The sequence below is a fragment of the Cynocephalus volans genome, chromosome 8 (assembly GCF_027409185.1).
Source record: "Cynocephalus volans isolate mCynVol1 chromosome 8, mCynVol1.pri, whole genome shotgun sequence".
Lineage (NCBI taxonomy): Eukaryota > Metazoa > Chordata > Mammalia > Dermoptera > Cynocephalidae > Cynocephalus > Cynocephalus volans.
This window is the reverse complement of record NC_084467.1, coordinates 55,801,877-55,815,304: the sequence shown is the minus strand read 5'-3', so window position 1 is coordinate 55,815,304 and position 13,428 is coordinate 55,801,877. Positions and strand designations below refer to the sequence as shown.

Sequence of the window (13,428 nt, the reverse complement as noted above, 5' to 3'; positions counted from 1 at the left end):
CACAATGAAAAAAGTCGACACAGCACGCTGGTGTCTGATACCAGTCCCCACTCGACCCCTGGAACAAGCCCATCTGTGTATAGCATGACTGTACAGCAAACGTGGTAGCCCAGGGGAAACTAATCTTCACTGGGCTCCCCCTGTGTGCGGGGTTCAAGCAAGATGCTTCACGTCGTTGGGTTTCACCCTTATAAGGACCCTGCAAAAAAGGCCGAGTAAGTCCCACTTTACAGGTGCAGAAATGAGGCTCAGAGAGATTACATAACCTGCCCAAGCTAAGAGGCCTGGCAAACAGTGGCGCAAGCGGTTCCCAGGATTAAATGTCAGGTCTGACTCCAGACAGCCCAGGTGCCACTGCATCAAAATAGCCTGCTTAAAAGTACAGGTTTCCAGATTTTTTCTGGATCAGATTCTTTGAGAGTGGGGCCTAAAGTCAGCATCTTCCAACACCCTTCAGGACTTCTGATAAACAGGGAAGTGTAATAACACAGCCCCAGCCCTGTGCCATACTTCCTCGCCGAAGACAGGCAGCCCTCAGTGAAGAAAGGTCAGGTAGGAAGGGAGAGAAACACAGAAGAACTACATTTACTGAAGACTTTTCATCTTCCCAGTGCTTCACACTATCACATTTGATCCTTACAACAACCTTCTGGAGGGGATATAATCATGCCCATTTTGCAGAGGAGGAAATTGAGGCTCAGTAAAGTCAGAAGATTGGACAAAGTTCACATATAGAACAAACGTCAGGGTCAGAACATGTAACAGGACTGTCCAATTTTAAATCTCACACCCTTTCACTATCACACTCTTCATTTCCCCTGTTTGACAGAGAAGAGTAGGGGTCTCGGTGTAATCATCAACAGTGCATAGATGGCTATAGCTTGGAAAGAGCCCAGAGAAGACCTTGCTAAATATGAATCAGACACCAGAAATGGCTCCATCCTTGGGGTGCCCAACTCTTCCATCAGTATCCACTACTACTGGGCTTCTAAGGGGAGTGAACTCACCAAGTACAATGTGGGCAGCCCAGGAGTGGAGCCATTATCTCCCCTCCCAGCACACTGATGCATGTGGAATCCACTCCCTTCCTGGCCTGAGTCCAGGCATTTAGGAATCTGCATTACCTGACCCACGAGGATAATCAAGGGAGTTCAAGTCCCAAATACCAGTGTTCCCTTAAGCAAACAACTCTCCCTCTCCAGGCAATGTCTCTTCCTCTGTAAAATGAGAAGGTGGAATTAGCTGTTGTCTGAGGTCTTACTAACACTCCATGGTTGACTCGGTGGTTCACAGACTCTATAGCATAATGTGAGCACTAAATTGTGGTAATTTAACTCACTACCGGGAAAGTACTGCTAGAAACCCCAACAAACCAGATGTGGAGTTGAAGTTTTAGCCACTACTAATGGTGGTATCAGTAGAACAAAAGCATTCAAATTTCCATCACAGTTTCTATTTTTTATTTCTGCCCCAAAAGCCCTGTGAGGGCTGTTATATAATAAGTTGGCCAGCTACGAGTTCCTTCTGTCCTTGGCATTCATCTCAAGCCGCTGCCTGCTGACCATCCCTGATTGCCCTTCTTGTGACCTGTACAGATCTGCATCTTGCCTGTACGCTCCTAGAAGGCAAGATGGGTGGGTTAAAGAAGACTACATATACAGTTACCAAGCATAGAGCTGCGTACATAGTGGTAGTAACAGTAGTCTAGTATTCTGCTACTAAAAAATAGCAAATAGTAGGTTAACTTACTTGCTGAGGTCCCACAGTTAATAAAGGCAAAATATGGGCAGTCTCACACAACCATGTTTGGGAACATATCAGGAACTGTTCGGGACTCTGTGCCCTCAGCACCAGACAGACCTGGGTCTATACTCCAGCTCAGCAATTTACTAATGTTTCTTTAGATAAGCTCCTTAAACCTATCTGTGCCTGTTTCTTCATCTGTAAAATGGGATAACAATAGCTACCTTGTGGGGTCATTCTGAAAATCAGAAAGAAATACTTATAAAAGAACTGCCTTTTTATTTTCTCATGTATTTATTGAGCTCTGGCTGTGTGGAAGGCTCTGTGACAGGCAGTGGGGTAAGAAGAAAGTATGATCCCTGCCCTCATGCTGCTCTAGTCTATTGACCAGCAAACACAAATTTTAAAAGTATATGATACCATGTGAGAAGGACAGTGTTATGCACAGGGTATCATTGGAGCACAATGGAAAGAGGGCAAGAAAATCTGAACAGAGTTTGCAAGACAAGTGAGGTTGAACAGGCCCATGTGGACAGATGGGAAAAGGACATTCAAGCCAGGCTGTTCCATTCTATCAGCCATATTCCCAGGTACCAACCTTGACCCTGTTCTCTTACCTCACAGCCAATCTTTCAGAAAACACTGTGCTATCTTCAAATTTTATCCAGAATCCAAACTTCGTATAGAGCTCTTGCTTATCTAAGGAGTAGTAGAGAGGATGTGGTGAGGAGGGGGAATAGACACACTCAGAATTACAAAGTTAAAAGATAAACCAAAAACTTGAGAGTTACCTATGGGGGAAGAAACAGGGTAGAGGAGACAGGGATAGAAGCTGGATTTCTTTTAATACAACTTATTTATAGATTTGAATTTGGAACTCTGTAAATATCCTACATAATTATAAATTTTAAAGCAAGTCCCAAAAAGTGAAAGCAAAATGAAGCAAATGAACCCAACCAAGTATCAAATTGATGATAAAATCACCACAGAGAAACTATCTCAAGCACCTTTAAGACACAAAGTAACTGTTTTAACATAAAATATAGCCAGACCCCCCACCCTCCCTTCAAAAAAACTCCCCTAAACTGTTTTGATGGTGGTGTTAGTATTGTTATTCTGTGACTATGCGTTATGGCATTATATTGGTGTAATTGAAAACCTGGATTTGGGGCATGGTAGAAAGCAGTATTATTATGAATCCATGATGTATTTTACATTTTAAAAAACTTGTTTCTAGCTCTGTCCACTGAAAAGACCTAGACACAAAGACCAGCCCAGGAGCAGTGAGCACCTCTCACACCAAGATTGTGCTCTTGAAACATCATTTATCTCTAAAAGGAACTAGGGCCCTTTGAAAAAGTGGCTAATTCTAAGATTGGGACAAAAAATACGAAGATGAGCCTGGAACATTTTGTGATACCAGAAAGCCAGGAGAGAATGAAAGAACTACTGTGGTGTATCAAAAGGGCTCAAGAGGCAACTTAAGAGGTTCCCACTGGCCAAGTTGGACCCATTTGAGCATCAGTAAGAATAACAACTGCATTGGATTGCAACATAAATGTATGTTTAAAAACATGAGTTAATAATAATAAAATAAAGAGAAAATGAAAGAGAATTTCATTAGTCACCCTTGGAGAAGGCTACGTAACCCTTTTTTTTCCCCCCCTGAAAACTGGTAAAAAAAGAAAAAGAATCAAGCCTTTTTCTTTCATTTGCTATATGACCTGTATGTACTTCGGGGTAAACAAATACCTGATGAGGGAGAGTTTTTCCTCACAGAAGTATCCCAACTAACAAATAAAAAAGGAATGATAAAATTTGCCATTATCGACTCCTAATAAAATAATAGAACTAGGTAATGACCACAAAAAAAAAAAAACCCAAATGAACAAAAAACACACATATACACACATTATACTCATATATCCCAATGGAAATACAAAGTACAACCTATAAGACAGTCTTGCAAAAAAAAAAAAAAAAATCTAATCTGAATCTAAATCTGCTCAAGCCTGTAGATCTAACTAGCAGAAACACAGGGGACAGAAGAATAGGTTAAATGCCACCACAGGGATGCAGTCAGCAAAAGCCAGATTTGTGAAAATCTACAGTACAAATGACCTGGTTTTTTCCAGCAAGATTGCAAGGGGACATAAAAGAGATAGAGAGGAAACTTTAAAAGATTAAGAGACTTAAGTGACATGTCAACCAACTTCAACGCATAAACATTATTTGGATCCCTTTTCAAACAAACTGTAAAAAGGAACAAATAAGACTCCCACTTATGAGAACTGGGAAAATTTGAGCAGACTAGATATTTGATGATATTAAGGACTATTAAAAGTTTAGATGAGATGAGGATATTGTGACAATGTTTTTAAAAACAACTCTTTTATTTTAAAGACATGTTGAAATTTTTAAGAATTAAATGATAATATGGCTGGTATCTACTTCACAATCATCCAGAGGGGTAGGTACAGGTATAGATCACATGAGATTGGTCATGAGCAGATCATTATTGAAGCCGAGCGACATAGGTTCCTGCTTTCCACTTGTGTTCTTTCCCCTTTCACTTTTATGTCTATTTAGATTTAGAAAGTTATGTATTTACATACATTATATACAATGTATATATTTTTATATACATACATATATAGATATATAACCAAAGTTTTCTGACTACCCATGAAGCTACCAACCTGGTCTAAGCCACCATCATTTCTCACCTCAGTTATTGCAGCAGTCTCTTAACTGCTGTCTCTTCCTCCACCCTGGCCTCCCTAAGTTCTGGTCAATAGAGAGCAATAAAAGTGTTCTTTTAAGAAATAAGGCAAATCATGTTACTCTTCTGCTTAAGAGCAGAATAGTAGGAACTGCTCTTCTACTGTAGGAACTGACCTCTGTATAACTCTCTGGCTTTGTCTCCTACCTCTCTTTCCTTGTTTTTTTGTGGCAGCCACACTGTTCCTCTATCCAACATGTACTTGCCTCAGGGCCTTTGCACGTAAAATTCCACTATTCCTCCCAGATATCCACATGGCTTGCTTCCTCACTTCCTACAGGTCTCTGCTTAACTCTTTCTTTTTCAGAGAGACTTTCCAGATCACCCTACATAAGGTCTCCTTAGTCTAGTTTATTTTTCTTCATGGTAGTTTTTAACCCTGATTTTTTTTTTTTCTTTTCTCCACCTACTCGAAAGAAGCTCCATAAAAGGATAGACATTGTTTGATTTGGTCACTATTATTTCCCAGTGTTTGGCTAAATATATTGTTAATTTTGACCTTAAATTCTAAACTATAAACTGGGTCTAAACTATGACACACAGAGGGTTAAGCAAAGCATAGTGGGGTAGGCAAGAACCACATTATGAAATGCTTGGGTGCCCCTTTAAGACACTTGAATTCTATCTCCTAGCATTGGAATGATTAGGACTGCAGCATGTTGGGACCTAAAACCACATGGGCTTTAGAGAAATTTTGAAAGACACAGTTTTTTTCTTAGTATGCATTTCTCTGAGTTCTTGCTTTCCCATGGTTATTTATTTTGAACCTTGATTACTGGGGCAAGATGACGTTATTTACCTGAGTGTACAGCTGTTCTTCTGAAAAACCAAGGAAGACATCAATAAAGCTATACTGATTCTACCCTGAAGCAAATCAAAATCCTGCAGGACCCTAACATAATGTCAAAGACAAGAATAGAAGCCAGAGGGGGCCTTGTAGAGAATTTGCACTTGGCCCCTTACACGTAGCCCCCACAGCTCACATCTTCCCCTCCTGCTTTCCATTCCCTCAACCTCTCTCTTAAAGACCCCTTGGTAAATCTGATCAGGAAGATAGGTTAGCCTAACATCTCCTTGGGTTACCAGTGTTCCTGAATAAAGCTGCCTTCCCTTTTCACCAACACTTGACTTTTGAGTCATTTGTTTCTGTTTTGCAGTGGACAGCCAGACTTGAGTTCAGTAACACTAAGAGATAGGTGGTCTCAAGCTATATATAAAACAGGCCTTCAAATTTTAGTTACTCCCATGTTCATCGCAGCTCTGTTTACAATAGCCAAGATATGGAACCAACCTAAATGTCCATCGATGGACGATTGGATAAGGAAAATGTAGTATATATGCTCCATGGAATACTACTCTACCATAAAAAAGAATGAAATTCTCCCATTTGCAACAACATGGATGAGCCTGGAGAAACTTACTTTGAGTGAAATAAGCAAAGCACAGAGGGATAAATATCACATGTACTCGCTCATAAGTGGGAGCTCAGAGAGCAAGGAAGGCAGGAAAGAAAGACCACAGTGGTGTGTTGGACTTGCAAAAGGGGAGAGCATACCTAGGGATACAAAGTGGAGTGAGGAAAAGGAAGATTGGGAATAATTGGGTGGGGGACTGAGGCTATAATCGCAATTTGTAGTAATGGGCATGCTGCCAGTATGGATCTAGCCATCACATCTTGGGCACGAGTGGTGACAATCAGCTTTATACACCAGGAATATTCATAACCAATAAAAAAAAATGCAATTAAAATAATTTAGTTACCATCATTCTTATCATCACCATTATTTTATTAAAAGAACTACATGCTCTTTTGATGTCTATATGGCATATATATTAGAAGGTTTATCACCTTCTAATTAAAGAAGTTGAACCCCTATACTTCGGGTTAGCCACTTAAGACAGTTGTTTCCCCAGGTAGAAAAAAATGTCCCTGCGTAAAGAGATATGGACATATACAAAAAAGGCAATAATTTTCCTACAACATTCTTTGAATAAAATGCCCCAAGGACATTAGCAACTTGAGGTGAGAGTGGTTATCAGAAAAGAATCAGTTCAAGAATCAAAAACTCTGCCTTGTTGATTGGCCACAAAAGGATAATGGTTTTACGGCATGGGAGATTATGCGGTAAGAATAGATGTATACAAAGAAATCTGCGAGTCACCTTGTCTCCTCCCCATCTTCCCACAGGTAAATACCAAATTCATCCCACCTTTCTACACACTCATTATTAACTAGTGTCTAGCTCAGACCATTGCCACCTCTAGCCTCCTCATTGTCCTGCTAACTGATTCCCCTGCCACCAGCTTTGGAGTCCTCCAGTCCTCTCCAGAGGGATGCATTAAAATGTAAGTTTGATTTTATCAATCTTAGAAACTTTTAGGGGCTCAGAGTAGCAGGGTTTACAAAGCCTTGAATAACCCAGAAGCTGCTTTCTTCCCCAGTCTCACCTCCTGAGTATATACCTCCCCCATCCATCCTCCGGCTCTTTGCTACAGTCCCAGGGAACCACTTGCAGTTCTCCCAGCAGCCTACACACTACTTTCCTAGGTATCCTTTGCTGTCTCAAGAGTATTTTTGCTGTCTTCTCTCCAGCAACAGTTCTGCAAGTTGCATGTGTTACATTTTGTGCTTTATCCCAAGAAAAGCCATTTTAAAAGAGCTTACACTGTTCACTACCTTGACAGAGGCTGTCAAGTTTAAGGGTTTTGTAGTCTATGTTCTCCTAGTTCTTCTGTCAAACATGGTCACAACTTATGTTGGCACTTTTCATGTCTGCCTAGAAAAGTTTGCAAGTATAATCTCATCTGGGAATCTTCTTTATTTTGGCACAGTTTTATTATCACCCTCTCCAAAAGGGATAGTTACATTAACAACAATAAAATTGCTATCTTTTTCTCAATTATCTAGCCTAAGAGAACTTCTTACAATGAATTAATCCGAAACAGACATGGCTGAAACCTTGGTTACTTTGCAAAATAATTTTATTTATTTTTATTCATATTTATGCTTTTTATTTAAAAAAAAAAAAAAAAAAGTCATGCCCACAATCCCTAATAATGATTCTCCAGGCTCTGTCTTCAACCTAATATAATGAAATACAAGGCAATATTAAAGACTGAAGCTTGGGAAAACAATCAGATAGTCATAAGAATTCTGGGCCAAGGGACATTATAGAAAGCATTATTAGGGTTAGGATGAAACAGAATTTACAGTTATTCCCTTAAATGTTTGAAATCATACCCATGGAGGAAAACACCATAAGTCATTGTTCTAAAGATAGCACTAATGCTTTTTAAGATTTTAAAGCTACTATATTTTTCAGGAGTTATTTGTACAACATCTGGGTTGGAGTCCTGATTTTGTCACCTGCTGGCTATGTTGTGACCGTTGGGCAAGTCATTTAACCCTTTTAAGCCTCAGTTTACTAAGCCATAAACTGAAGATAATTATACTCAGCTTATAAAGTAGTTGTTAAAATGATGTCCATGGAAGCACTTTATAAAGAAAAACTAAAGCAATGATGATTTTTATTCATGTCAGTGCCAAAAAGCAATACAATTAGAAGATAAAGCTCTTCCCAGAACTTTAGTTCTCCACCTAAAAGTATGTTTATTTCACCAAACTGTTATTTTTATTGTTTTTGGAAGCACATCAAAAGGACCTCTGCTTAGCCTGGACAAGTAAGTCCAGAATGTACTGTTAAATTCCCACAATTAATTTTTAGGCTTGTGTTCTTTTTGTTTGCTTTTTTAAGGAACCTCTTGGTATGTTAAAATCCTTAATATGAACAGCTGAATTAACATTAGATTAAGAACCCAAGCACCCATACTGGAACAACATACAAATCTGCTAGGGACTGATGGACTACAGCCAGTTGATGCACATCTGTGAGGCTCCAGCCACTGTAAACAAAAGAATCTGCCATTGTTTTCAGAGCAGCTCAAATTCTCTGCCAACAGAACACCCTTTGAGCACCCTCCAGTTTTCTATAAATTCCAGGTTTGAGATTCTAATGCAATCATCTAATTTCCAACCCTTTGGAAATGCTTGGATGGATTTTAGGAGGAAAGGGTGATCTAAATATTTTTACATAACACTGCTAATATCAAAAACATCACTGCTCTCTTATGTTTAAAACTCCTGGGAGACCTTAAAAGAATTCTGAGAGGCACACTGTCAATGTAACCACTTCCAAAGGTGAGTTTAATGAAGCAGAAGAGAACAACACTTCATCAAGGACGTTGTTGATCACTCTTCCGAATATATCTAAGCAAAGTAGAATTTGACAAGCATGAAGGCATTCACTCCTGCTGCCATTGAGACTTGTCCAAAAGTAGCCACTGATTCTCTGTGGGGGTGGGGGACCAATGACAATGAGTTTCTATCTCTTCTTCTGTAACAAACAAACTCTAAAATATATAAGGCTCCAACATGATATTACTTTATTTCTTACCTCTTTTCCATTTCTCCACTCGGGGCATTTGCTTTTGCTATTCCTTCTACTAAAAACCTCTTTCTGGCTCTTTTCATGATTAACTCCTTCTTATCCTCCATAAGATCCTACTGTAAATGCTGTCCATTCAGAAAGCTGCACCACGACCACCACCACCCACACCTGTGATTCAACAAACATTTGTTATTCTGAAATATCCAGGTATCCAGTGTCCTTCCTGTGGTCTACATATCCTGATTTGGAAAAGAGAGAGAACCACAGAGACATTTTTTCCTCACTGAGGGACCCATGATAATATGTGTATGCATAATTCATCTGCCATATAGATAAGAGAAAAACAAAAATGAAACTGATTTTTAAAAGCAAGATTACTTGTTAAGACAAGTGAACAGATATGATGTTGATGGGGGAGGGGGGAGAAGAAGATAGGGAAAGGAGGAATTGGTAAAGGGATGTGAAAATCAACTACACTGTATATTGATAAATTAAAATAAAATTTTTTTAAAAATTTCACCACAAAACAAATAAGTAAAAATAAAAATAAATAAATAAATAAAAATTAAAAGCAAGGCTATTACCAAATAAGAGCCTAGAAAAGTCTGTGATCAGTCAGAGGCTATGATCTCTAACTGGGTGTAGCAAGGCCAGCAGATTCAGGCCTGGCCCCAGGTCCCACATGATGCTGTGAGACTCCAGAACATGAGGAAATGGAAGCCCAGGCCCATCAAAGTAACGAACATGAGGCAGCAGGCAATTCAGATTTCCAGCTTGGCATCAGACCGATGTGGAGCAAAATCTCACTCTACCATATGTAAGAAGTCCTGTGATATCTCTGTGCCTCAGTTTCCTTGTGCAAAAGAAAATAAACCAAGGAGGACTGCCGACAGCAAGATGGAACAGGGACAACAGCCTGTGCCAATTTGCTCACAAATATTTTGTCTGACCTGAGCTCATACTCAGCAAGCAGAATGTAAGACCCATCCCTTCAACTTAGTGCTTATAAGTAGGTTAAGTAGGTTATCTACTTAAACACCAACTGCTCAGGTTGTATCTGATTTTTATGAGGAACACGCGAGGCTTTATGAAATGTGAATGAGCAACTCCAATTTGGCATCAAACGAGTGGTCAATGACTTTGCACTAAAATAAATGGTCAGGAGTTTCACTATGTTTTCACAGTGTGACTTTTGGAAGTTACATCATTTCTCTGGGAAATCTGGTCTGTACATTGGGAATTAAAAATACTACCTGTCCCCTAGGATTCCTCTGAGAATTAAATAAAATAATTCATGTGAGTATTTAACACATGCCAGGCAAATAAATAGTAAGCCCTAAATAAATGACAGGTGTTTTTACCATTATGGTCTTCTCACCAAAGATTCTGAATTTCAGTCTTTCATGAAATCCTGAGACTTTCTGGGAGTTCCTACTTTCCCATTTTTCCTAGAAATGGAATTTCATAAGTCTGGGAAGCCCGTAGCTATAGAATACTAACCAGGGCCTGTATTCCCAGAGCTGAATCAGAGGAAGAGTGTGGCAGAGACTGTTATTTGCCAACCACAATCCATTCCCCCCTTCTTCTTAGGAATAGTTTCAGCTGGTCACGTGGCCCCTCAGAATAAAAGACTATATTTCCCAGGCTTCCCTTCAGCTATGTGTGACCATGTGATTAAGTTCTGACCGATGAGAGGTGAATGGAAGTGAGAGTGCCACTTCCAGACTGTTTCTTAGAGAGAAGAGATAGGCCTTCCCCTTCACCTTCAGACTGAGCAGAAAACAAATGTGTTGGTTGGCTACCTTCCATAACAAGGAAGAGAGTAACATCCTAAGGATCAAAAGCAACAAGATAGAAGGAGCTTGGGACCCGAGCTATTTCACAGAGTAGGGCATGCACTCCAGATCAGACTTTTATGTATGAGCAAGAATTGAGCTTCTGTCTGTTTAAGCCACGGTTATGATGGCCTTTGTTACATGCAGCTAAGCCTGTAGCCTCATCAATATTGTGGACAATGTGGAGCAGGAAAGCAGAAAGGCAGGATGTGGTAGTTACAACATGTCCATGCACATAGTAGGATTTTGTCATTATTTGCAGAATTAAACATCCTCTGTAGGTCTCCAGGCAATCAACCCAAATGTGGAATATTGAGGTCAGTGCATTGGCCAGCTGGAGAGTGTCCGTAAGGAGAATGACTACGGCAATGAAAGGTCAAGAAAATGCATCTTATGAGGAAAGGTTGGAAGAGCTAGGAGAAAGGTAAGCCAGAGCGACAAGATTAGGTTTCAAGTAACTTGAGGTTGGTAAGTCAAAAAGGCTCCTTTCTTCATACTCAAGTTTCTTTATCTGTAAAATAAATAGGTAAAACCAGAAAAATCCCTTTTAGCTATGCCATGAGGAATCTATAGATTTAGAGGAATTTATGTTGCACTAAAGGACAGAACTATAACCTACCCAGATATAGCACTGAGAGAATGAAAGGGCAAATTTCCACTAAACATCAAAAGACAACTCCCTTGCAATGTTTCTTGTCCAGCAATAGAATGGCTGCCTTCCAAGACCAAAGCTACACACCTAGGAGGGTTCAACCAGGGGCTAGACCTGGATACAAGCCCCTAGAAGAAATGCTAAGTTTTGCAAGGACCATGGAGTTAAAACAGCTCCCTAGAGACTCAGCTCCTTCTTACAGACTTGTCAGGAGAGTGGACGTTGTAATAGAGACTCCTGGATTTGGATCTAGTTCTGCCACTTATCTGGTTATGTGATCCTGAACAAGTTACTCACCTGTTTTTGAGCTTCAGTTTCCTCATTTTAAAAATGGAGATAATAAAACATAACTTGAAGTATATATTATTAAAAGAGATAATACATATCAAGTACATAGCACAATGTAGGCTCAGAGGTACTTACAATAGTCATCATAGTCACCTTATTAGCCTTATAAATGGAAAAAGAAAAGACAAAATTGTGAGGTGCTCAGAAGATGAGAGTTAGTCATCCTGGTGGAAGCATCAGCAAGCGTGTGTGGACTGGGCAAGTTGTCACATGGCCAAAATAAACCAGGACTTGCCACATAAATGCTGTGGTTGAAGTGCAGACAGGAGCAAAAGCCATTCAACGCATGGGAGAGACAGGAGAGCTAGCAGCTGCAGGCTCATCAAAAACTGGAAAAGACCCTCATACAGACCTCTATCTACTCATCCAATATCTATTGGTTATCTATGAGCAATTATACAATGAGAAAAGTGCCACAATGAGGAAAATACGCAGTACAATCAGAGCACAAAGAAGCACCAGACCCAGGCTTGGGAGGGCCAGATAAGGGTTTACAAACGAAATGATATCTAACTCGAGACCTGAATTACTAAGGCAAAAGGGTGAAGAGTGGGGAAAGAGCTCAAGCTGATGAAGTTTTGGGAGGAGGGTGAAGAATCATAAAACCTCTTCCACTTCCCCCTAAAATTCCCATATTCTGAGTAACTAGTAAGATTGCTTAGTCTTTTCCAACTCTAAGGTTCCACAATTATGCCTTCAGATGAAAATGCAAAATAAAGTAAATGCCCCACACATAGTTAGGTAATTTTTTAAAAGAATAGTGGGGTGTGTGGATGTGGTTATAAAAGGGCAACATGACAATTCCTTGTGGTTTTGGAACTGTTCCACATCTTGACTGTGGTGGTGGATTTAGGAACCCACACAGGTGATATGACAGTACAGAATTTAACATAGACACACACACACACACACACACACGTACACACGCGTATCTACATGTACATATGCAAATGAGTACAAGTAAAACTAGAGGAGTCTCAGGTGGAATGAGTCAGTGTCAATATCCAGGCTGTGATATTTCATTACAGTTTTAGAAAATATCACCATTCGGATAATAAAGTATCTCTCTCTATTTTATAATTACAGATATCTCTCTCTATTATTTCTCACAACTGCATGTGAATCTATAACTGTTTCAATAAAAATTCTAGTTACAAAAGTAACTACAGAAAAAGAATATAGTTAATATAAAATTAAAGTTATAAAGTATAAATTTATTGTTGAGACTTTAGCCAAATACGCTTTTTAAAAAACCTATAACTACTGGTATTCTACTGCCCAAATATTCTTTTGTAATATTTTGATCTAGTTCCTCCACTTTTTGACTAGTATATATCCTTACAATGATTTTCCTATGTGTATATATAAATACGTGTGTGTATGTTTATGTAGTTTAATTCAACATATATAGTTTATTTCTTGTTTGTTCCACTAATTTTATATTTTGAAGAACTTCCCATTATATTAAAAATTCCTCAAACAATTATTTTTTGATAGCTATTTAGTAATACTATATAGACATATCATAATTATCTGAATCAATCTCCTATTTTTAGACATTTTAGACTACTTTAAAACTTTTCCAACTATAAATAGTTCTGCAATAAATTAAATCTAACT

At 39.2% G+C, this 13,428-nt stretch overlaps 1 protein-coding gene across 3 annotated transcripts in view; it reads right to left on the bottom strand.

Moving 5' to 3' along the window:
- Window positions 1-13,428, bottom strand: part of DNAJC6 (DnaJ heat shock protein family (Hsp40) member C6) — a 134,690-nt gene that overhangs the window by 66,650 nt on the left and 54,612 nt on the right. The window contains exon 2 of one of the 3 annotated variants that reach the window (XM_063104278.1): window positions 2,361-2,442. The exons of the other annotated variants lie outside the window; for them this stretch is intronic. The gene's annotated coding sequence lies outside the window, so the exon portion shown is untranslated. The remainder of the gene's footprint in view (window positions 1-2,360; window positions 2,443-13,428) is intronic. 3 annotated transcript variants of the gene reach the window in all.